The sequence below is a fragment of the Giraffa tippelskirchi genome, chromosome 12 (assembly GCF_054371585.1).
Source record: "Giraffa tippelskirchi isolate mGirTip1 chromosome 12, T2T-mGirTip1v1.2.pri, whole genome shotgun sequence".
Taxonomy (NCBI): Eukaryota; Metazoa; Chordata; class Mammalia; order Artiodactyla; family Giraffidae; genus Giraffa; species Giraffa tippelskirchi.
In genome coordinates, this window is record NC_137286.1 from 80273652 (window position 1) to 80300652 (window position 27001).

At 36.4% G+C, this 27001-nt stretch overlaps 1 long non-coding RNA gene across 1 annotated transcript in view; it reads right to left on the bottom strand.

Moving 5' to 3' along the window:
- The window catches only part of LOC145528925 (uncharacterized), a 58816-nt gene that overhangs the window by 22528 nt on the left and 9287 nt on the right, over positions 1–27001 (bottom strand). The window contains exon 2 of the long non-coding RNA XR_014070795.1: positions 15334–15509. This is a non-coding gene — a long non-coding RNA (uncharacterized LOC145528925). The remainder of the gene's footprint in view (positions 1–15333; positions 15510–27001) is intronic.

Sequence of the window (27001 nt, forward strand, 5' to 3'; positions counted from 1 at the left end):
GACGGACTTTTGTTGGCAAAGTAATGTCTCTGTTTTTAAATATGCTATCTAGGTTGGCCATAACCTTCCTTCCAAGGAGTAAGCGTCTTTTAATTTCATGGCTGCAGTCACCATCAGCAGTGATTCTGGAGCCCAAAAAAATAAAGTCTGACACTGTTTCCACTGTTTCCCCATCTATTTCCCATGAAGTGGTGGGACCGGATGCCATGATCTTAGTTTTCTGAACGTTGAGCTTTAAGCCAACTTTTTCACTCTCCTCTTTCACCTTCATCAAGAGGCTATTTAGTTCTTCTTCACTTTCTGCCATAAGGGTGGTGTCATCCGCATATCTGAGGTTATTGATATTTCTCCCTGCAATCTTGATTCCAGCTTGTGTTTCTTCCAGCCCAGCATTTCTCATGATGTACTCTGCATATAAGTTAAATAAGCAGGGTGACAATATACAGCCTTGACATACTCCTTTTCCTATTTGGAACCAGTCTGTTGTTCCATGTCCAGTTCTAGCTGTTGCTTCCTGACCTGCATACAGATTTCTGAAAAGGCAAGTCAGGTGGTCTGGTATTCCCATCTCTTTCAGAATTTTCCACAGTTTATTGTGATCCATACAGTCAAAGGCTTTGGCATAGTTAATAAAGCAGAAATAGATGTTTTTCTGGAACTCTCTTTCTTTTTTGATGATCCAGCGGATATTGGCAATTTGATCTCTGGTTCCTCTGCCTTTTCTAAAACCAGCTTGAACATCTGGAAGTTCACGGTATATTAGTTAATATTAAATCAATTTAAACATTAAGTTCCTCAGTATCAGTAGCCACATGTAGAGTGTTCAATAGTCATATTTGGCCAGTGGCTACCATACTGGAAAAAATAGATAATACATAACACTGTTATAGAATAAATCCCAGATAATGTGTTTGATAGAAGAAGCATATGAAAAAAATTGAATATGGGAAATAGCATAATGAGACGAATGATTATAGACTGTGTGTTTGAGATGAAATTTCCTATCTCTTTTATCAATAATATTTCAAGATTTTTATTCATATATCTTCCTATTTAGAAGCAAAATGATAGGTTAAATTCCTCAGTGAATATTTGTTGCTGCAAGAGTATTTACATTTATAATTAATAATAGTTGGAAAGCTGTCCTCTAATTTATATCATCTAGTTAAATAAGATTAATCTCATTTTTTACAAACCTCAACTATGTAATACAAAAAGTTAGTTTTTTCTCCAAAGTATAAAGTGTTATCTTATTTTAAACTTACATTTATCTAATTATTAGTGAATCTAAGCAATTTTTCATATATTAACATTTATAATCAATCTGTGTGTATTTTTAGGACTGATGTTTTCATATTTTAAGCTTTTTTTTGTATTTTTCTTAGTGATTTGTAAGGTATTTTTTATATTAGAATAGAATATTAGTCAGGGGGTTGTCTTGTGAGTTAAAAGTCTTTTTTTTTTTTTCTGTTTATTTATTCCTTCAAGGATCCTGTCTATGATCAGTTTATATCCCCTTTTAAAAGCTGTTAAATGTGTCAATATTTATTTTATGATTTCTGGAATACAATTATGTTTGACTTATAAGAACACTGATTTTGCTTTGATATTTTTATGGTTCTATTTTAAAATGATTAATCCATGTGGAATTTATTTTAAGCAATAGTGGTTTTAAAAATTTAGCTATATACGCATATGGGAAAAAAAGAGAATTAAGATGGTTCCTCGGTTTTATTGGAAATTTTGTGGTTGTTGATTTAATGACAACAACAAAACAGTTTTCATACATTTATACAAAAAAGAAAAACAATAGAAATTTTATATGTATAAGCAAAACATTAGAGTAATTCCCAATGAATATAGGGAAAAATCAATAACACCATTTTTCTCAAAACTATATTGATTGAAATAAATGATTCAGATACTATAATAAGTCAAAAACAATTAATGAAAATTCATTATGTTCCAAAAAAGAACAAAATTTTCACATGTATATCTATATGTATATGGTGATTAAACTTGAAGTAAATTAATCTAAGAGAATTAACTGACATAACGTTCATAATCAGATTACTTTGATTGAAAATTAGTCATAGAGAAACTGGGAAATAAAGTGGGGTCTTGACTATTGGTGAAACAGCTTATATAATAGAATTGATAATATGTTTAATTGCTAATTTAAGATTTTTTATATAATCTGTTCCTTTAAGAATAAGTGTCAATTAGCAACAAGTAAGGAGACAATAATTGCATTAGCAATTTAAAAAACTGAATTTAAAGAATTATTTCCTAATAAAACGTTGTCAGGAGCTTCCCTGGTGGCTTTGCAGTTAAGAATCCACCTGTCAATGCAAGAGATGTGGGTTTGATCCCTGGATCAGAAGGATCCCCTAGAAAAAGAAATGGCACCCCACTCAAGTATTCCTGACTGGAAAACCCCAGGGATAGATGAGCCTGCTGAGTTATAGTACATGGGGTCGCAAAGAGTCAGACATAACTTAGTGACTAAACAACCAACACAAATTGTTGTCACCCACAAAAAGAAAGCCTAGTAAAGTAAAACAAACAAACAAACAAACAAAAAAAACCCTAAGGAATACAAAGTTTCTACTTCCTCTAGCACTAAGAATCCAAAATATGGATGCAGACCACATTTTAGAGGGTGTGATTAAACCTCTGTAAAGTACAGAACTCCAGGACAGAGATGTAAGAGCTGGTCAAAAGGAACAATTACTGGAGTGCTTGGGAGACTCACTACAGGATGTCAGACTTTTGTTGGTGGCCGTGATGTAGCAGGGAAAAGAAACACACCAGGACCAGGAACGGTGTGATCACTCATCGAGAGCCAGACATCCCGGGATACAAAGCCAAGTGGGCCTTAGGAAGCATCACTACGAGCAAAGCTAATGGAGGTGATGGAAGTCCAGCTGAGTTATTTCAAATCCAAAAAGATGATGCTGTGAAAATGCCACACTCAATATGCCAGCAAATTTGCAAAACTCAGCAGTGGCCACAGGACTGGAAGAGGTCAGTTTTCATTCCAATCCCAAAGAAAGGCAATGCCAAAGAATGCTCCAACTAACACACAATTGCACTCATCTCACACACTAGTAAAGTAATGCTCAAAATTCTCCAAGCCAGGCTTCAGCAATATGTGAACCGTGAACTTCCAGATGTTTAAGCTAGTTTTAGAAAAGGCAGAGGAACCAGAGATCAAATTGCCAACATCTGTTGGATCATCGAAAAAGCAAGAGAGTTCCAGAAAAACATCTATTTCTGCTTTATTCACTATGGCAAAGCCTTTGACTGTGTGGATCACAATAAGCTGTGGAAAATTCTTCAAGAAATGGGAATACCAGACCACCTGACCTGCCTTTTCAGAAATCTGTATGCAGGTCAGGAAGCAACAGCTAGAACTGGACATGGAACAACAGACTGGTTCCAAATAGGGAAAGAAGTACGTCAAGACTCTATATTGTCATCCTGCTTATTTAACTTATATGCAGAGTACATCATGAGAAATGCTGGGCTGGATGAAGCACAGCTGGAATCAAGACTGCTGGGAGAAATATTAATAACCTCACATATGCAGATAACACCACCCTTAAGGCAGAAAGTGAAGAACTAAAGAGCTGCTTGATGAAAGTGAAAGAAGAGACTGAAAAAGTTGGCTTAAAACTCAACATTCAGAAAACCAAGATCATGGCATCTGGTCCCATCACTTCATGGCAAATAGATGGGGAAACAATGGAAACAGTGACAGACTTTATTACTTCACAGGGAGTGAAGAGGGAGCAAGAGTACAGCCATCTTGAATGGCCTGAGTATACACAGGGTACAATTTAATTATCAAGTAACAGGTCAAAGAAAAGTGAATGTGGAACACAGAAGTAATAATTTGATAACTGGTGTAGTCCACCATGTTTGCTATTTAGCTTCTTTATGTACACTTATATTCATATTTGAATGTCAACAGAATAAAATCACTCTTGTTCCCCCTATGCAAAACATATCATTTGCTATCATTTATACAAATGGAGTTCTTAACTCTTCCCCAAAATGAGAAGACTGAATATTCTCTTCTTTAAAGAGTAATTTTAATATCCAATTGTGTATATGTAAAATAATAAAAGAAGGAGATAAATGAAGAACGTAAATAATATATAAAAAATATATTTACGTACATTGTTGTTGTTGTTCAGTTCCAAGTCACATTCCACTCTTTGTGACCCCACGGACTGTAGTACATCAGATCTTGCTGTCCTTCACCATCTCCCGGAGTTTGCCCAAGTTCATGTCCATTGAATTGATGATGCCATCCAACCATCTCGTCCTCTGTCCACCTTTTCTCTTTCTGGCTTCAATCTTTCTCATCATCAGGGTCTTTTCCAATGAGTTGGACCTTCACACCAGGTGGCCAAAGCATTGGAGCTTCAGCTTTAGCATCAGTCTATCCAATGAGTATTCAGAGTTGATTTCCTTTAGACTGACTGGTTTGATCTTGCTGTCCAAGGGACTCTCAAGCATCTTCTCTAGCACCACAGCTCAAATACATCAATTCTTTGGCACTCAGCCTTCTTTATGGTCCAACTCTCACATCCATACATGACTACTGAAAAGACCATAGCCTTGACTATATGGACTTGCTTGGCAAATTGATGTCTTTGCTTGTTAATAAGCTATCTAGACTTGCTATAGCTTTCCTTCCAAGAAGTAGTCATCATCTAATTTCCTGGCTGAAGCCACAATCCACAATAATTTCAGAGCCCAAGAAGAGGAATTCTGTCACAATTTCCACCTTTTCCCTTTCTATTTGCCGTGAAGTGATAGGAACAGATGCCATGATCTTAGTTGTTGTTTTGTTTTGTTTTGTTTAAATTTTAATCTGGCTTTTTCAATCTAATCTTTCACATTCATCAAGAAGTTCTTTCGTTCTCTTTGCTTTCTGCCACTAAAGTCATTTTGTCTGCGTATCTGAGGTTGTTGATATTTCTCCTGGCAATCTTGATTCCAGCTTGAAACTCATCTGCCTTGACACTTCAGATGATTTTCTCTGCATATAAATTAACAGGGTGACAATAAACAGCTTTGTTGTACTTCTTTTTCAATTTTGAACCAGTTAGTTGTTCCATATAAGGTTCTAACAGGTTTCCCAATAGCCAGGTAAGATGGTCTGGTATTCCCATCTCTTTAAGAGTTTTCCACAGTTCATTATGATTCACACAGTCAAAGGCTATAGTGTAGTCAATGAAAGAGAGGCAGATGTTTTTCTGGAATTTCCTTGCTCTCTCTATGATCCAGCATGTGTTGGCAATTTTGTCTTGGTTCCTCTGTTTTTTCTAAACCCAGCTTGAACATCTGGAATTTCTCAGTTCACGTAAGGCTGAAGTCTGGCTTGAAGGTTTTTGAGCACAACCTTACTAGTGTGGGAGATGAGTGCAATTGTCTAGTACTTTGAACATCCTTTAGTACTTCCCTTCTTGGGGACTGGGATAAAGATAGACCTTTTCCAGTCCTGTGGGCACTGCTGGGTTTTCCAAATTTGCTCACATATTGAGTGAAAGGGTTTAATAGCATCATCTTTTAGGATTTTAAATAGCTCTGCTAGAATTCCATCACCTCCACTAGCTTTATTGACAGCTGTTCTTCCTAAGGCCCATATGATTTCACACTCCAGAATGTCTGGCTCTAGGTGAATTGCCACACCATCGTGGTTATCCAGGTTATATATATATATATATATATATGTATATATATATATATATATACATATATATATATTTACAGTGTACAATTCTGTGTATTTTTGCCATCTCCTCTAAATCTCCTCTGCTTCTATTAGGTCTTTACCATAACTGTCTTTTATTGTGCCCATCTTTGGGTCAAATGCTCCCTTGATATTTCCAATTTTCTTAAAGAGACCTCTAGTCTTTCCCTTTCTATTGTTTCCCTCTATTTCTTTGCGTTGTTCATTGAAGAAGGCCTTCTTGTCTCCCTTTGCTATTCTCTGGAACTTTGCATTCATTGGGTATACCCATCCCTCTCTCCTTGCTTTTCACTTCTCTTCTCTTCTCTTCTCAGTTATTTATAAAATCTACTCAGAAAGCCACTTTCCCTTCTTGCATTTCTTTTTCTTTGGGATGACTTTGTTCATTGTGTCCTGTACAATATCTCTGTCCATAGTTATTCAGTCACTCTGTTTACTAGATTCAGTCCCTTGAATCTGTCACTTCTGCTGTATATTCATAGAGGATTTGATTTAGGTTGTACCTGACTGGCCTAGTGTTTTTCCCTGCTTTCTTTAGTTGAGGCCTGAATTTTGCTATGAGGAGCTGATGATTTGAGTCATACATATACACACAGGCAATTATACAGTTATTATTTTTTTGTAATTGAGCATAAAGTCATAGCTGATATCATAACTGTCTTCCTTTTACTGCTTTTTCCTATTTAACTTGTTCTCAGCAATAATCTAAGCTGGTATGCTTTGCCTGGTCAAATAGCTCCAAATTTTCCTTCTGAAGAGCTGAGTCCTGAAATATCCTGCATTTTATGGTTACTCTTTATGATTAGGCATGGGACTATTAACAAATATCCTAGAAAATTTCCTAGGTAGCTTACATTGTCTTAGTTGCCCATTTCTCTCTGCAATAGCTGAATTTCTTATCAGTAAAGGAAATCACTCATCCCACTGAGTAAAATAACTCTTTCCTGTCTCTTTATTTAGTGACTGATGTAACAAAACCACAAAGACCAGTGATAGTCTTATCTTCAAATTCAGTGAAACATTGTCAGTTTGTGGAAACTTCCTTGGAAGCTTGGAAACTAAACCTTTCTTTGAAACTAAATTTCTTCCTTGGAAACCAAGGTTTTCAAACCAACAGAGCAAAAAAGCTGCCAAATAAGGATCAAAAATTCTGTGAATGGATTATTAGGTATAATAATGAAAAAAGCCACTCCCACTTCCATCTCTTGATTCCAGAGCCAACATATACTAGTTATGGATGGAAACACTATATATTTATAATAATCTCTGCTTAAAAGTATGTATTACAAACTGTAAGACAGAAAATCATCCTTTCAGTGTGTTATCTTCTGTGTGTGTGTGTGTGTGTGTGTGTGTGTGTGTGTGTGTGTGTTAGTCTCTCAGTCATGTCCAACTCTTTGTGACCCCATGGACTGTAGCCCTCCAGGCTCCCCTGTCCATGGGATTCTCCAGTCAAGAATACTGGAGTGGATTTCCATTTCCTTCTCCAGGGGATCTTCCCAACCCAGGGATCGAACCTGTGTCTCTTATGTCTCCTGCATTGTCAGGCAGGTTCTTTACTGATAGCACCACCTGGGAAGCACTGTTATCTCCTAAACTGCATTATAACTGAGTCTTCATTAAGCCATCCCAACTATCTATTAGGGCAAATAAATCTGGATATGGCATTTATGGTAAAACAGGTTAATTCCATGGCCTTAAGTCATTGCTATACTTCTGTGAAATAATTCCCTTGGCTAGAAGCAAAGTTGTGTAGAATACCATGATAAGGCATTCCATGTGTCCACAGATGACAGTGGCAAAAGTATTTCAGCCAAGAAAGATAGTACAGCAAGTATACAACTGCAATAGTACACCTAGCTTAGGAGGTGATGATTAATTAGGTACACTGAGATCCCAATTAGCCAAAATTGTAATCAGTTACCATTGTGTCCTTGAGGGTCTTCATAATAAATTGTTGGATGGTATTCTCCATGAATATTTTCAAGTTTCTACATGGCACTCCTTTCTAAGTGAGGAACATTTTTGAATCGTGAAGGCTATGGAAGTTAGAGATAATGTTATCACTCTGAAGAGGCTTAGAGAATTCTCCCTGGAGCAATTTCCTTACATTTATGTTGATATCTGACTGTTTACGGGTGAAGAAGCAGTTCAGTTCAGTTCAGTCACTCGTCATGTCCGACTCTTTGCGACCCAATGAATTGCAGCACTCCAGACTTCCCTGTCCATCACCACCCCTCGAAGTTTACCCAAATTCATGTCTATCGAGTCGGTGATGCCATCTAATCATCTCATCCTCTGTTGTCCCCTTTTTCTGCTGCCTTCAATCTTTACCAACACCAGGGTCTTTTCAAATGAGTCAGCTCTTTGCATCAGGTGGCCGAAATATTGGAGTTTCAGCTTCAACATCACTCCTTCCAAAGAACAGACTGACTTCCTTTAAAATGTACTGGTTGGATCTCCTTGCAGTCCAAGAGACTCTCAAGAATCTTCTCCAACACCACAATTCAAAATCATCAGTTCTTTGGTGCTCAGCTTTCTGTATAGTCTAGCTCTCACATCCATACATGACTACGGAAACACCATAGCCTTGACTAGACGGACATTTGTTGGCAAAGTAATGTCTCTGATTTTAATATGCTGTCTAGTTTGGTCATAAATTTCCTTCCAAGGAGTAAGCATCTTTTAATTTCATGGCTGCACTCACCATCTGCAGTGATTTTGGAGCCCCCAAAAATAGTCAGCCACTGTTTCCACTGTTTCCCTATCTATTTGCCATGAAGTGATGGGACCAGATGCCATGATCTTAGTTTTCTGAATGTTGAGCTCTAAGCCAACTTTTTCACTCTCTTCTTTCACTTTCATCAATAGGCTCTTTAGTTCTTCTTCACTTTCTGCCATAGGGGTGGTGGCATCTGCATATCTGAGGTTATTGATATTTCTCCTGGCAATCTTGATTCCAGCCTGTGCTTCATTCAGCCCAGCGTTTCTCATGATGTACTCTGTATATAAGTTAAATAAGCGGGGTGACAGTATACAGCCTTGATGTACTCTTTTTCTTATTTGGAACCAGTCTGTTGTTCCATGTTCAGTTCTAACTGTTGCTTTCTGACCTGCATACAGGTTTCTCAAGAGACAGATCAAGTGGTCTGGTATTCTCATCTCTTTCAGAATTTTCCACAGTTTATTGTGATCCACACAGTCAAAGGCTTTGGCATAGTCAATAAAGCAGAAATAGACGTGTTTCTGAAACTCTCATGCCTTTTTGATGATCCAGCAGATGTCAGTAATTTGATTTCTGGTTCCTCTACCTTTCCTAAAACCAGCTTGAACATATGGGAGTTCACGGTTCACATTTTACTGAAGCTTGGCTTGGATAATTTTGAGCATTACTTTACTAGCGTGTGAGATAAGTGCAATTGTGCGGTAGTTTAAGCATTCTTTGGCATTGCCTTTCTTTGGGATTGAAATGAAAACTGACTTTTTCAAGTTCTGTGGCCACTGCTGAGTTTTCCAAATTTTCAGGCATATTGAGTGCAGCACTTTCACAGCATCATCTTTCAGGATTTGAAATAGCTCAACTGGAATTCCATCACCTCCACTAGCTTTGTCTGTAGTGACACTTACTAAGGCACACTTGACTTCACATTCCAGGATGTCTGGCTCTAGGTGAGTGATCACACCATCGTGATTATCTGGGTCATGAAGATCTTTTTTGTATAGTTCTTCTGTGTATTCTTGCCACCTCTTCTTAATATCTTCTGCTTCTGTGAGGTCCATACCATTCCTGTCCTTTATTGATTCCATCTTTGCATGAAATGTTCCCTTGGTATCTCTAATTTTCTTGAAGAGATCTCTAGTCTTTCCCATTCTATTCTTTTCCTCTATTTCTTTGCATTGATCGCTGAGGATGCCTTTCTTATCTCTCCTTGCTATTCTTTGTAACTCTGCATTCAAATGGGTATATCTTTTCTTTTCTCCTTTGTTGTTTGCTCCTCTTCTTTTCACAGTTATCTGCAAGGCCTCCTCAGACAGCCATTTTGCTTTTTTTGCATTTCTTTTTCTTGGGGATGGTCTTGATCCCTGTCTCCTCTACAATGTCATGAACCTCCGTCCATAGCTCATCAGGCACTCTGTCTACAAGATCTAGTTTCTTAAATCTGTTTCTTACTTCCACTGTATAATCATAAGGGATTTGATGTAGATCATACTTGCATGGTCTAGTGGTTTTCCCTATTTTCAATTTGGCAATAAAGAGTTCATGATCTGATCCACAGTCAGCTCCTGGTCTTGTTTTTGCTGACTGTATAGAGCTTCTCCATCTTTGTCTGCAAAGAATATAATCAATTTGATTTTGGTGTCGACCATCTGGTGATGTCCATGTGTAGAGTCTTTTCTTGCGTTGTTGGAAGAAGGTGTTTGCTGTGACCAGTGCATTCTCTTGGCAGAACTCTATTAGCCTTTGCCCTGCTTCATTCTGTGCTCCAAGGACAAATTTGCCTCTTACTCCAGGTGTTTCTTGACTTCCTGCTTTTGCATTCCAGCCCCCTATAATGGAAAGGATATTTTTTGGGGGGTCTTAGTTCTAAAAGTTCTTGTAGGTCTTCACAGAACCATTCAACTTCAGCTTCTTCAGCGTTACTGGTCGGTGCACAGACTTTGATTACCGTGATATTGAATGGTTTGCCTTGAAAAGAAACAGAGATCATTCTGTGGTTTTTGAGATTGCATCCAAGTATTGCATATTGGACTCTTTTGTTGACTATGATGACTACTCCATTTCTTCTAAGGGATCCCTGCCCACAATAGTAGATATAATGGTCATCTGAGTTAAATTCACCCATTCCGGTCCATCTTAGTTCGCTGATTCCTAGAATGTCGGTGTTCACTCTTGTCATCTCCTGTTTGACCACTTTCAATTTTCCTTGATTGATGGACCTAACATTCCAGGTCTTATGCAATATTGCTCTTTACAGCATCGGACCTTTCTTCTATCACCAGTCCCATCCACAACTGGGTGTTGTTTTTGCTTTGGCTCCATCCCTTCACTCTTTCTGGAGTTATTTCTCCTCTGATCTCCAGTAACATATTGGGCACCTAACGACCTGGAGAGTTCATCTTTCAGTGTCTTATATTTTTGCCTTTTCATACTTTTCATGGGCTTCTCAAGGCAAGAACACTGAAGTGGTTTGCTATTCCCTTCCTCCAGTGGACCACATTATGTCAGACCTCTCCACCATGACTCATCCATTTTGGGTGGTCCCACACGGCATGGCTTAGTTTCATTGAGTTAGACAAGCTGTGGTCCGTGTGATCAGATTGGCTAGTTGTCTATGATTGTGGTTTCAATCTGTCTGTCCTCTGATGCCCTCTCTCAGCACCTACCATCTTACTTGAGTTTCCTTTAGCTTGGACATGGGGTATCTCTTCACGGCTGCTCCAGCAAAGCACAGCCGCTGCCTCTTACTTGGGATGTAAGGTAGCTCCTCTTGGTCTCTGCCCCTGACCTTGGATTTCTTGGGGTCTTAAGAGGAATCATTACCCTCTTGCAGCTGTTTGCATCAGGAGAGATTATCACAGTGTTTTCAAGTAAAGAAAGGCTAATTTCCTCTAACAAAAGTGGTCAGTCTATCTAAATGGAACAAGGAAGCTTAGAGATAGTAGTAGGTTAATATTGTCTGTTTCTTCTTAGTCCAATCTGTTCATAGGATTAAGCTCCAATTTAATAAGATAAGAAATGAGCTGAGTGCAGTCAATTATAACTGTCACAGAATAGGACTAATTAAAAAAAAAAAGCAGAATAATTGCAAACATCTATCACAATAGCCCACATATTTGGGTTTCCCTGGTAGCTCAGTGATAAAGAATCTGCCTGCAGTGCAGGAGACAGAGGTTTGATCCCTGAGTCGGGAAGATCCTCTGGAGAAGGAAATCGCAACTTACTTCAGTATTCTTGCCAGGAGACTTCCATGGACACTGGAGCCTGACAGGCTACAGTCCATTGGGTCACAAAGAGTCAGACACAGCTGAGTGACTAACACACATCACATAAGTCTGTGCCAGGAAAATAAGTTAGTTATTTTATAATTTGGCTCAGAAATAGCTGATATTTCACTCTACCCCCATTGCTCATGAAAGGTAATTTATTAATATATTCTCTGTCCTTGAAACCCTATTGAGATACATATATAATCTTTTTTCAACAACGCAATATAGGTACAATTGCAATTACATGCCTAAAATAAAAATTATATTGTGAGTTGACATAGTAAAATATGTTTTAATATAGATTGATGACATTTGTTTGCATTTAATAAAAACAATCATTAACATTAGTATCCAAAATACGGTATGAAGAGGAATGCTATACTTAACACAATTTACCCTTATATGGAAATTGAATAACACAGGAAATTAGGTCACTGACCCAAAATCACTAAATGATTTAGGAATTAAATTCTCATATATTGACTCACTGCTGACCAGCATTTATTACATTTTTTATGGTAATAGCTAGTTTTTGAGGAGAGTGTGGCAATCCACTCCAGTATTCTTGCTCAGAGAATGGACAGAGGAGCCTGGCAGGCTGCAATTCATAGGGTCACAAAGAGTCAGATACAACTGAGTGACTAAGCACAGCACAGCATGCTTGTTTTTCATGCATTAATTTCATTTTTCTCCTGAATGACAATGGATAATAATGATCATATTACTGTGTTATATAAAATATCATGATAATCTCTGTCTTAAAGTCCATGGGGGAAAAGATATATTCCAGTGTGGGGGAAATATACATGTTTTATAGATAATTAGGCTTACCAAATGAATAATTTTATCTTGTCAATTGAAAATAGAAGGTAAAATATTTCCACCTCATCCTTTAGTCCATCTGCCTTGTTCATGCTTTATTGCATCAAATGTTCCAGTCTTTCTCAATCATTTTTTAATTACAAAAACAATTACCCATATTCCTCTGTTTTAACCTAAGAATCTCTGACATTTATATTGCTTCAGTGCCTATCTTCCTAGGTTAAAAACTGACAGCAAATATTGTCTGAATACTGTCCTTCTGCCATCTCATTCATGTGTGACACCCATTTGTTACCCTGCTAGATGCTGGCCCAGTTCCCTGCTGTGAGTACTCAAAGACCTGTCCACCTTGAAGTTATGATGCGAAGTAACCTAGTTGTTTTGTATCCATCCATCTTCCTTTGGTCTCTGTCACTTCTTAAGCATTCTGCTAACATCAGAGCTTGAGTTAAAATGAGATTGTATTATTTTTGACCTGTATGCTATTGTTTACTATATTGTTGATGGACTACTTCTAAACCAATGTGACTAGGAGTCATAGTCATGACAATAATTTGTGAACAGAATAAGAAAAAAAAGATGGAAATGGGTGATTTTCTTACCATTAGAGCATCTTTTACTCTTTGCTGTTAACTGTAATCACATTCTCATCCCAGCAGGTATTTCCCCAAGAGAAATACAGATAAATGAGGGGAACTGTAGCCCCTGGTGGGGATTGTGAATCCCTGCACAAATACAGTTGTCTTTCTATCTATCTATTGGGATTCAGGGTAGGAGAAATATGAGCCAGATTATATAAAGGTTCTTCACTTCAAGCTTTTATTAATGATGTGGCAACCAATAACTTTTTAAATCCAAATTGGCTTAAAATGTAATTTTTCACATTAACCTAACATAAGAAGGCCAATTTTCCAATTTCAGTTGAACTTTAACATAAGAAAGCAATTATAGTGACATTAATAATAACAATAATAATATTAATTGTAAACAAGCAATGAACCAAACTCTATGCCAAATGCTTTCCATGGATTATTTCACTGATGCCCATTAGCCTACTGTTACTTATCAAGAAACTGAGAATTAGTTGTGTTGAATAATTTATTCAAAATGATCATTTATCAGTAAAAATATTGTCATTGGCTAACTCATGAACAATTCTACAAACAGAGAGTGTTCTGACAGTTTCTCAAGACAAGGAAGATGAAGCTTGGCAAGAGCAGGTGTAATCTGTAAAAGTAATTGGGTCATTTTACACATAAGAAAAGTAGACATTAAGAAAGTAAAAATCCTAACTATGTATCAAGATAACCAAAGTGAATCATCATATAAACAGAAGTTTTAACAGACCTTGAATACTGTCTTTATAGAGGGAACAAATCAGACTTGTTTCTCTTACTTACTAATTGGGTTAAGCAATTATATATCAGGACAAAAAGTAACAGAAAAAACTGCTGTCCTCCACCACTATATTCATGTTATAGCTTTTATGTATAGGCATTTAGCCAACTTGAACTGATACAAGCCTCCTGGAGTGTGGATGATGAAGGTCTCAGAATCGATTAGTAATGAGTTCTATATCTTTCAGTCAGTTCTTTAATAATAGCTATGTGTCATACATTAGACTAAGAGCTTTACACATATTTTCATATTCAGTTCTCAGAACAACCAGAAAAGGTAAATTTCCTTATCATCAGCTGAATATAAGAAAACTTATGTTCCATGAAGCTAAATAACTCATCCAAGAGCATCTTGCTGCCGGTATGTACCAACCCTGGATTTGCGTGGAATTATTTCTGTTAAAGTCTTTGATCTTAGTAACCACTGTATAACATTTACTCTTTAACTGCTTTGAAGCAAATCATTGTTATTCTGATAAACATATTTTTGTCAAAACTATGTACCATATTATTTATATACAAATAGTCACATGCATAAGTAAATTTGATAACATGTATTACTATAGAAATTTAGTTTCTTTTAGAAGGAGGGGTTATACTGATAGTCCAGGAAGTTTCTAGATTATCAGACTCTCAATAAATATCTTTGTTGTTGTTCAGTCACTCAGTTGTGTCCAATTCTTTGCAACCCCATGGACTGTATCCCACCAGACTCCTCTGTCCATGGGATTTCCCACGAAAGAATACTGGAATGGGTTGCCATTTCCTTTGTCACAATAAATATTGCATTATAATAACAGATCCTTTAATAACAAATGTTTATCATCATGCAGTTAAAAACCAAAACAGCAGAATTCACTTTAATGCTACTTAACACTAACAAGTTTTCTTTCCCATTTGGTTTTGATCCACAGATATTGTTGCTGTTCAAACAGAAAGACAGATGTTACAAGATAATTCACATTTATAGGTAAATTTAATTTACACTATGCTGGCGTAAAAACATTGGACAAATTCCTTTAATTTTTTGAGTATATGGGGATGTATTAATCAGAAAGAAATTCTATCTATAGTGACAGGTCTTTGCATAGATTAATTTAGAATACCTACAGGGGCTGGGGATAGGATTGGGGATAATCTGACCTGCTTTTTAATATTATAGTGATGTATGATGCAATTAAATAAAACTTAAATGTGAGGTTCCCTGGTCAGCTCAGACAGAGTGTTTTTTGTTTTTTTTTTTAGATATAAAAACACTTGGTCTCCGTGTCAAGAGAAAGAGCTCCACATTGCTTTGAAGCACCCCTGGCAGTTGATAATGGAGAGCTGTTGGCAATGATTATGGAGGCAGATGCTTACCTGTACTCCTACAGTGTACAATCTTGGCTTGATGACAAGGTGAGGAGAAGGAGAAGCTGTCACAGAATGGGGGCAACTGGCAGCTGAAACCCTAGCAGGGAAGGGTAAACTGGTCGCCCAGGGCTGCTTGCTTGACTGTGGCTGCTCTCATCAATCATGCCAACATATGCAGCTGCCTGAAAATAAACAGGCTTCTCAGACAGGAGACAAAATGTGGCAAATTAAAAGCCCAATAATTTAAATAAATCCATTCCCAGTTTCACGGCAAAGATGGATGGAGGAATTGTGCTGAGAGACCCAGACTCCTGATGAATTGATAAAAGTCAGTGATATATACAAATGCAATCAGTTTAAACATGCCAATTGTGAAATAAGATCTCTGTATCAATTCTTTTAAAAAGTTGCTTTCTAAAAAATACAGGCATGGCATATTTTTTAAAAATCTATCAATTATTATCTTCTAGATTTTTCTACAGTTATGCCTTAAATAAACTTTGCAATTCTAGGTATGCTACTGAAGCATATGTCTTCTAGTTCTGTCCAAAGCCCCCACTGAAACCAGTGGGAATTTGGCTGTAACAATGACTGTATAATTATCCTTGTAGTGTTAAGATGAAACTTTTTATTTTCATTTCCTTTTCCCTATTAATCTTTCTATTAGCTAATCTTGAAAGTGTTTATTACAATATTGCTTCCATGTACTACTTCATCATCACAAACTCATTTACTTTCTTGACTCTCTTTAGGTTAATATTAGCCTATTTTGACTCCTTCCTATATATGTATATACATTATTCTTCCAAATATTCTATTCTAATTCTTTAAAGTCCTGCAGCAATCTGCTATTTCACATCAAGAAAACAAATTACTTGCTGTCCTTCCTTTGTTGGCTTAAAACAGACTTTTCCTGGGAACTCTTGACTAATAATCACAGATTCCCTAGGGTTAAATGATGATGAATTCCACTGTTAGAGACTTAGTCACTTTCACTCCTTGTTAGCATCTCTCTTCTTGAGTCTATTCTGTATCCTTCGTCTAATTTAGATTTATCTAAAAGTACCAAAGAGCTCGTGTCCTTCTCACTGATGTGCTTGGTATTCATAAGCTTCTGATTGCTGCCCAGTGCTCTCCAGAGCACTGAGGGGTCTGATGAGACAATATCAGAAGGTGATGATTTTCTTTTTCAAATCTGACAGTGGTGCAGAAATTAGAGAAAGATGAAACTAGCCCGAGGTCAGTGTAATTCTCTCGACTCTCAGACTCATCTCCTTACACAGGTGGCATTACAGCTGCTGCTATGTCTGCAGGGGAATCAGATTTGCTGGCAGTCCCTTTCACAGCTGGCGGCCGGATGCAGGGACATGACAATCAGGTTCGACACAGCTAAATGGGGAGCATCCACCTTGCCTTCCAAATGTCTGCTTCTCTGCAACCTGCACTACAAGATGGTTTATTTTTGTTTTTGCTGTTGCTGTTGTCTTTTTAATCATGGCTGAGAGTTCAAATTTCTCCTCACCTAGTAAATTGCTTAATGATCTGTCATCCCACTTCACCAACTCTCTCCACCTCAGGGACAAATAGACATCCTTTAGGAATGAATTGAGCTCAAGATTTTTAATGATTTTGAAGCAAACAGTTCTTTTTTAAGCTTTCTTTGGAATTTGTAATAGCTTGGGGATAATAATAGATCCCCAAGAAAAAGAAGTTGGATTTTAGTACAGTGGCATTTCACCTCAGCAATTACTGTAAGAAGCTATGGAAAAATACGGTACTTTGGACAAGGGAAATAAAAGATGAATTCAGTAACTAAGACAATGACAATGACATTTTGCAACATCCAAAGGTAATGCACACACATATGTGTACTCTAGTTTTATTTACTGTCTTGGACATCTTCCTAGTACATATATATCACAGATTCGTTATTGCTTACATTGGATTTCATCTCGTTGTCAGATGGTTACTATAGTCATTTTAGAATCCCTGGGAATAATTGTCATAAGCACATTGACAGATATGATTTTTTTCAGCCATCTAATTCAGTACTAGTGTTAATCCGGGTTCCACAAATCTGTCCTTTATCACAATTTTCCTTTGACTTCAAAGAACATCCATGGTCCATGTACACTCTAAGCTTCATTAACTCTGATGGTCGTGCCATATGCTTACAACCAAAATGATATTATGCACATAACTTAGCCCAGGAACAGGTTAAAACAGTCACTAAGTGGTGACTTGCATATCACCTTCTATCTCCAGACACTTCAGCATAAGCATTTTTGCCACATTTTGTGTGACATATAATAAAAACCTCATGAACTGGCTCTAAGCTACAGTGCATAAAATCCTACTATAATTAATTAGTGTTGTTATAGCAACACCTTTGATAGTATTGCTTAACACCCAAAGGATGCAGTGGTGTGGGGTAAAGCATCTAAAAAATAATTTTGTCAATTTAATCTTCAACCATTCTCATCCTACCGTCTTTTTTTCCCTTTATTTTAATCATTCCTCCCTTTATTTAGATTTCTCCTTTTTCGCAGAAATTGAATAGTCAAACCTCAACAAAGCAGCAGGTCTTAATATTAGTTTATTTGAATATTGAGAGGCTAGCACTAGGTTTTTTTTTTTTTTTGGTCATAAAAAAAAAAAACAGTATTTACTTTAGTTAAAATTAACTTTTTTATTTACCATGATTGCATATAGCAGGAAACAGCATGCCACATTTGATTACCAGTAATCATTTCTGTGTATCCATGGTGCACCGTTAGAAGAAAACTAGCATTTTTTAATAACAAAATCTATGGGACTACATATACTTATTATTATATTTATAAAAGGAAAAAAATCTGAGTTGGAAAGGAACTTATAGGCTATTTAGTATAGCCCATCTAATTTATAGGTTGAGAAACAAAGAGAAAGGAATATCCAGAGGTCTCATGAGTAGTTAACCCCAGAACTGGGATGTGAACCAAGGTGTCCGTCTTCCCTTATCAGTATATTTACTGTATGATCAGTATACACCAGATTACAAATGGCCTTCTATTACACAGTTCTAACACACACAGCATCCTTTTTAAAGATATAAATTTTGGGAAAGCTCTATGGTAATGCTAGCTTAAGTGCATGATAATCTCACTTGCCTGGTGGTAGAAAAACTATGGTAGTGAATCAATGCACAAGATATCTGTCTATATACTAAAGTGGGATGAATTTCAGGTGAAATTGAGTATGAGAGAGGAAAAAAAAAAAGTCTGGAACAGGCAGGAGCACTTCAGCATTGGAAGAGCATGTGTATCCATGAAAGTAGAAGTTTTGCCATATTAGGAGAATCATGGAACTCTAGAGAATGGCCACACGTGGATGCTGGCAGAGCTCCAAGTCTAGGAATCTGGGGAGATGCCATACATTGTGACAGCCAGCAGTCAGGATCCTGGAGCTGATATCACAATAGAATTAATGGTAGGTGGGAGAGGATTGGGAGTTAGAGGTTATCAGGCGTAAACTAGTAGATTAGTAGATATAGGATGGATAAACAAGGTCCTACTGTATCACATTGGGAACTATATTCAATATCCTATGATAAACCACAATGGAAAAGAATATGAAAAGGAATATATATATATACATATAACAGTCACTTTGCTGTACATCAGAGATTAACACATTGTAAATCAACAATACTTCAGTAAAAATAAAAATTAAAAAATACAACAAAATAATAGAATACTTGGAATTAGGATTTAGAGAGGCAAACAGCAAAATAAAAGCCCTAACCAATTTCCTTGCAATATCAGATCCTGGTAACATGCCAGAGCTCTTTACAGGGTTGACAGAATCCACTACATAATTTGGGGAGCCCAACGCAAAATCATTCAGTCATTATTAGAAATTCCAAGATGGTAACAGAAGAGCTTTAAACCAAATGTGAAGCTCTTCTAAATATTGGGAATCTGAAATATACAATTTATAAAATTCCTTGTAGACAGAATTCTGCATATGACTTTGGTTTTGCCACATAGATGTATTCATAATTGATTAAAAAGCCAGAGATAAGGCCAAGACTTTCGGCTACGCTTTCATCACTCTAGTATTCTTGCCTGGAGAATCCCATGGGTGGAGAAACCTGGTGGGCTATAGTCCATGGGGTCTGAAAGAGTTTGACACGACTGAAGCGACACCTTAAATCAAAACCATTGGTTCTGCTCTTCGGCTTCCTTGCTATCGAGAAGCCAAGTGTTAGAGTGGTGAAGCTTTCACTTCAATCATAATCCAAGAGGTTGCTTCAGAGTGTTTGCTCTGCTAGCAGATTATTGCTGAGTTGTATTAGGATTTAGTCAATGAGTTTCAGACTAGAATCTGCTGCCTCAACACTCCTAAAAATTGTGTGAGCATCTAACGCCCTAGATCTCTTCCGGTAGAAAATACCTATAATGGTTTCTGTTTTTCACTGAACCCCACATAGGTCAATCGAATTTAGTGGATTCTAAAGTTGGGGGTAAAGATTCCCCAGCAATAACTTTGCAACAGAGATTCTGGTAAGCATTTTTTTTTTAATGTATAAGCATATAATGTATACACATAAAATGTGTAAGTGTACAATGTCAATTTCCATTCTCAAAAATGTATTGATGGCCAATGAAAGAAGGATAGGAGAATTTTTTAAAAGAAGTACGTCTCTCATACTAAATATATAATTTTCTGGGGCTGCTGTCATGAACTGTGACAAATTTGGGAGCTTAAAATAATAGACATAGACTCTCTGAAATCTGAAGAGTAGAAGACTGAAATCAAGATGTCAATAGGGTTGCTTTCTCTCAGAGGCTCTGAAGGAGAACCAGTTCCGTGTCTCCCTTAAATGAGTGAGTGCAGGCAGCCCTCGGCCGTCCTGAATATGTAGATGAGTCACTCCAGTCCCTTCCGCCAGTTTCACAAGGTTATCTTCCTTTTGTGTCTGTGTCTTACACAGAAGCTCCGGGAGTTGGTGACGGACAGGGAAGCCTGGCTTGCTGCAGTCAGTGGGGTCGCAAACAGTCAGACATGACTGAGCAACTGAACTGAACTAAACAGAGTCCATACAATTTATGTTGATTTGAGTGCTAAAGAAAAACATTAGGCTATATGAATCATTATGTTATCTCCATCTCTAATGATAAATTATTTTATTCCTGTTTTATCTTCAAAATGTTTTGTGTGTAATATTTTGTTTTTTATTTTTACTGCAATCTCATGAAACAAATCGACACTAAAGTCCCCCACACTGGTAAAAATTTTAGTGAATTTGAGCAAATTGTGTAGGAAAAAAAGTATGTGGATGAAGGGAAGATACCATGATATACTAGATACCATGGTGAGAGAATGCATATCGTCTTCTCTCTTAGTAGACCGAATAGCTAGAGAGAACCAGACACTCTTTCCATGCCTCTTTTCTTATTTGACATAACAAATTATAATTAATACATTCAATTAAATAAACTATTACTTGAAACTAAATTGAAGTAATTCATAAATTAATGTTTTTGAAACATAAAAATATCCACCTAATTTCCTTTGATTACATATCCTTCCAATGCTGACAAACACTGCTTCCAGTACTAAGTAATCAGTAAGCATAAGTTATTTATCACACCAAATATAGAAAAATAATCTAAACTAGAGGCAGCAAAGGAGTGGAGTGAATAAAGACAGAGATAGGGCTTTACCTGAAATGTACTAAGAATCCCCTTTACAAGCTTTCACTCACTTATAGCTTTCTCTGCTATAAGTTGTCAACGAGTCCCAAAGTATCCTTAAAGCACCTGGTATGTATCCTTCTTGAAATCTGTAAATTTACATTTATTGGCAATCTGTCTCTTCTCCTTGACTAAGACTAAGTTGAGAGTATAAATCTAATTGTTATCTATCCATCTAACCATCTAACTTTCACTCTTTATTCCTTCTCTCCCTTTCTTCCATCTTTCCTTTCTACTTGGGTACTGCTGCTGCTGCTGCTGCTAAGTCGCTTCAGTCGTGTCCGACTCTGTGCGACCCCATGGACAGCAGCTCACCAGGCTCTGCCGTCCCTACACTTGGTAACTAATATAATGCTTAGCTTTGGGATAGTACTTCTAAAACTGTAATATTTATTGGAACCATGTAGAGGTGATTTTAATAATCCTGCCAGCATTTAGTAGGACTAGAGTTTCACATCTGTGAGTTACCCATTCTAATAAGTTTATAGGTGATTTCAGTGCTGCCTTAATGGTGACTACGCATTGAGAACAATGCTCTAGCTTATAGACAGTTGCCAATAAATGTTTACTTAATAAAAAATCAGACTCCTATACTAGTGTGCCCCACACTGCAATTTCTTCCATTGCTGATGGAGACTTTGGTCAATTTGATGATTAGCTCTACTAACTGCTTTTAATGATTTCTGTGAGAAGGCGTTGAATTAAATATATGTCTTTCATGTAGACTTTATGTATATATCTGTCTTTTATGTGGATTTCACAGTACTTAGTAAGATAGTATCAGACCTAAATTAGATAAATAGATTCATTTTATAAGATCAAGGGCAAATTATAAAAATTATCCTCAAAAGTCTATGAGTTTCTTTAAAAATAGCCACAAAAGGTAATAAATCTAAACATATAATTTTCACATTCTTGCTTCCATTAATGTGTTTCCAAATTGTTTCCCTATGAAACTTGAATATCAGGCTAGCAACACCCGCTGTAAGTTTGTTGGTTCTTGTTTGCTAAGCAAAGCTCTTGATCTTTGCCTTTCAAACAGCTCATTCAGTAAGCAGAGAGAGAAAATTCAAGTTTTATTAGAGCAGGGGTAATACATTGAATGCTAACAAAGCCAAGAAAATAAATCCCATTTCAAAATTCTCATTGAGGAGCCGATTGCTAAATATTCATTTCCACGATTTTTTTTAATTTGTGTATTTACAATATGAATAGTAAAACTGGCCATCAATAATTATGCGTAACCTGATCCAATGATTGAAGTCATGATATTCAACAAACATAGACTACCATGTGAGGTCCAAAATTCAAATTCTCACCATGAATTTCATTACAATTATTAGTTCATAAGGACTAGAGAAAACTAAACATGTTTGGAATTTCTAAAGGACTTTTCATGAAAAATGAAGATAAATTCAACTTTTTCCCCTCTGATTTTATTTATTATTTTTCTTCAAGCTAGTTTACATTCTAAATGAAATCTCTATTGATTCTTACATACTCTTTGAGAATAGCTTACTTTCTCATTAAGAGCTGACTTATTAAGACTTTGGTTCTCAATTTGTGCTGCATAAGAATCACCTGCAGGACTTGTTAAATCAGAGTGTTGGGACCCAATAACATATTTTAATTCACTAGGTCTGGGGTGGGGGCAAGATATTTTGCAATTCTAACCAGTTCCCAGATGATCTCGATGATGCTGGGAGATGAATTCTGAAAAATATTCACAGCTTTTTTTTTAATAAATGAGGGCACTTTGCTTCTTAATTATCATGTTTGTACAAATCTAGCACAAATTTTGCTCTTTTACCTTTTTAATTTTTAAATAATTTTATTGGATACAGCTGATTTACAATGTTGTGTTAGTTTCTGCTGTACAGCAAGGTGAATCAGTTGTCCAGCAAGGTGAATCAGTTGTCAGATCAGTTCAGTCAATCAGTCATGTCCAATGCTTTGGGATCCCATGGACTGCAGCAACCCAGACTTCCTTGTCCAACACCCAGAGCTTCCTCAAACTCATGACCATCGTGTCAGTAATGCTATCCAACCATATATTCTCTGTCATCCCCTTTTCTTCCCGCCTTCAGTCTTTCTCAGCATCAGGGTCTTTTCCAATGAGTCAGTTCTTCACATCAGGTGGCCAAAGTATTGGAGTTTCAGCTTCAGCATCAGTCCTTCCGATGAATATTCAGGACTGATTTCCTTTAGGATGGACTGGTTGGATCGCCTTGCAGTCCAAGGGAATCTCAAGTGTCTTCAACACCACAGTTCAAAAGCATGATCAGGATGGGGAACACACGTACACCCATGGCTGATTCATGTGAATGTATGGCGAAAAGCACCACAATGTTGTAATTAGCCTCCAATTAAAAAAATAAAATAAAAATAAAATCTACATGCAGAAAAAAACAAAAAAAAAGCATCAATTCCTTGGCACTCAGCTTTCTTTATCGTCCAACTCTCACATCCATACATGACTACTGGAAAAACTGTAGCTTTGACTAGATGGACCTTTGTTAGCAAAGTAATAATGTCTGTGCTTTCTAATATGCTGTCTATATTGGTCATAGCTTTTCTTCCAAGGAGCAAGCGTCTTTTAATTTCATGGCAACAGTCACCATCTGCAGTGATTTTGGAGTCCAAAAAAATTAAATCTCTCATTGTTTCCAATTTTCCCCCATCTATTTGCCATGAAGTGATGGGACCAGATGCCATGATCTTAGTTTTTTGAATATGAGTTTTAAGCCAACTTTTTCACTCTCTTCTTTCACTTTCATTAAAAGGCTCTTTAGTTCTTTGCTTTCTGCCATAAGGGTGGTGTCATCTGCATATCTGAGGTTATTGATATTTCTTCCGGCAATCTTGATTCCAGCTTGTGCTTCATCCAGGCTGGCATTTCACATGATGTACTCTGCATATAAGTTAAATAAGCAGGGTGACGATATACAGCTTTAACATACTCCTTTCCTGATTTGGAACCAGTATGTTGTTATCAGTTATAATTTGAATCAGTTATATGTATATATATATCCACTAGTTTTTAGATTCAATTCCCATATAGGTCATTATAAAATGTTGAGTAGTGTTTCCTGTGGTATATAGTGGTTTCTTATTAGTTAATGACTTTATATATAATAGTATGTCTTCGTCAGTTTCAGTCTCCCAATTTATCCCTTCCCCCTTCTTTCCCCACTGGTAGCCATAAGTTTGTTTTCTACATCGATGACTATATTTCTGTTTTGTAAATAGGATCATTTGCATCATCTTTTTTTACATTCCACATATAAGCAATATCATATGACTTTGGAATAAGTCTGACTTATTTCACTCGGCATGACAATTTCTGTGCCATTCTATGTTAGTGCAAGTTGCATTTTTCATTTTTATGGCTAAGTAATATTCCATTGTATACATGTACCATATCTTCTTTATCCATCGCTCTGTCAGTAGACATGTAGGTTGCTTCCATGTGCTGGCTATTGTGAATAGTGCTTCAGTGAACACTGAGGTACATATATCTTTTCAAATAAGGCTATATCTGGATATATGCCCAGGAATGGGACTGTTGGATCATATAATAGCTTTAATTTTTTAAGGAACCTTCACACTGTCCTCCATAGCTGCTGTGCCAATTTGCATTCCCACCAAAAGTGTAGGTGTGTTCCCTTTTCTCCACAGCCTTTCCAGCATTCATTGTTTGTAGATTTTTTGATGATGGCGATTATTGGAAGTATGAGTTGACATCACTTTGTAGTTTTGATTTGGATTTCTCTAGTAATTATTGATATTGGGCATAATCTTCACGTGCTTTTTAGCCATCTGTATGTCTTTGGAGAAGTGTCTATTTAGACCTTGCAATAATTTTTATAGGGTTGGTGTTTCTGTATTTTTTTTTAAATATATATTGAACTGCATGAGCCATTTGTATATTTTGGAGATTAATTCCTTGCTGATTACTTTGTTTGCAAGTATTTTCACCCATTCTGTTAGTTTTTTTGTTTGTTAGCTTGTTTTGTATTGTTAATGATTTCCTTTTCTTGGCAAAAGCTTTTAAATTTAATTAGGAGCCTTTTTATTTTTTTTAACTTTTGTTTTTATTTTCATTACTCTAGGAGATGTATCAAATTATCTTCCTGAAATGTATGTCAAAGAATGTTCTGCCTGTTTTCATCTGTTTTATAATATCTGACCTTACATTTAGGTCTTCAGTCCATTTTGAGTTTATTTTTGCTTATGGTGTTAGAGAATGTTTTAATTTCATTCTTTTATATGTATCTATTTTTCCCAGCACACTTATTGAAGGCACTGTTTATTCTCCATTGTATATTCTTTTCTCTCTGTAATATATTATGCGACCATAGGTGTGTGGATTTATCTCTGGACTTTCTCTCCTATTCCATTTATCTGTATTTCTGTTTTCATGCCAGTGCCATACTGTTCTGATGCTACAGCTTTGAAGTATAGTCTGAAGTCAGGGAGACTGATTCCTCCAGCTCTGTTTTCTTTCTTAAGCTTGCTTTGGCTATTTGGGATCTTTTGTGTTTCCATACAAATTGTAAACTTTTTGTTCTAATTCTGTGAAAAATGCTATTGGTAATTTGATAGGGATTGCACTGAAACTATAGATTACTTTGGGTGGTAGAGCCATTTTGACAGTTTGATTCTTCCAATCCAAGAACATTGTATATCTCTCCATCTGCTTGTGTCATCTTTAATTTCTTTTATTATTATTTTATAGTTTTCTAAGTTCAAGTCTTTTGCCTCCTTAGGTAGGTTTATTCCTAGTTATTTTATTCTTTAGGATGTGGTGGTAAATGGTATTTCTTTCTTAATTTCTCTTTTTGATCTTTCATTGTTAGTGTATAGGAATGCAAGCAATTTCTGTGTATAAATTTTGTTTACTTGCAACTTTACCAAATTCATTTATGAGCTCTAGTAGCTTTCTGGTAGCATCTTAAGGATTTTCTAAATATAGTATCATGTCACCTGCAAGCAGTGACAGTTTTACTTCTTTTTTTCTTTTTCCAATTTGCATTCCTTTTATCTCTTTTTCTTCTCTGATTGCCATAACTTGGACTTCAAAAATTATGCTGAATAAATGTGGAGACAGAGGACATCCTTGTCTTATTCCTGATCTTAGAGGAAATGCTTTCCATCTTTCACTGTTGAGAAAGACTTTTGTTATGCATTTTATGCATTTGCTGTATATGGCCTTTATTATGTTGAAGTATATTCCTTCTATGTGCACTCTATGGAGAAATTTTGTCATAAGTGGGTGTTGAATTTTATCAAAAGCTTTTCCTACATCTATTTAGGTGATCATATATCTTTTATTTTTCATTTTGTTAATATATTTTTCATTTTGTCTATAATTGATTGATTTGCATAAGTTGAAGAATCTTTGCATCCCTGGGATAAATCCCACTTGATCATGATGCATGATATTTTTAATGTGTTGTTGGGTTATGATGTTTTCTTAAGTATTTTTGCATCTATGATCATCTGTGTTGCTGTCCTCTAATTTTCTTTATTTGTGTGTGTGTGTGCTATCTTTATCTGGTTTTGGTATCAGGGTGATGATCACCTCATAGAATGAGCTTGGGAATGTGCATTCTTCTGCATTTTTTTTTTTTCAGAATAGTTGAAGAAGGCTAGGTGTTTTTTCCTAAATGTTTGATAGGTTTCATCTGTGATGCCTTCGGGTCCTGAACTTTTGTTTGTTGGAAGTTTTTTTTTTTTTTAATTGCACTTTCAATTTCATTATTTCTGACTGGTCTGTTCATACTTTCTCTTTTCTCCTGGTTCAGTCTTGGGAGATTGTACCTTTTTAAGAATTTTTCCATTTTTCTAGGTTCCATTTTATTAGCATATAGTTGCCTGTGATAGTTTCTTGTGATTATTTATATTTCTATGTTGTCAATTGTAACTTCTTTTTC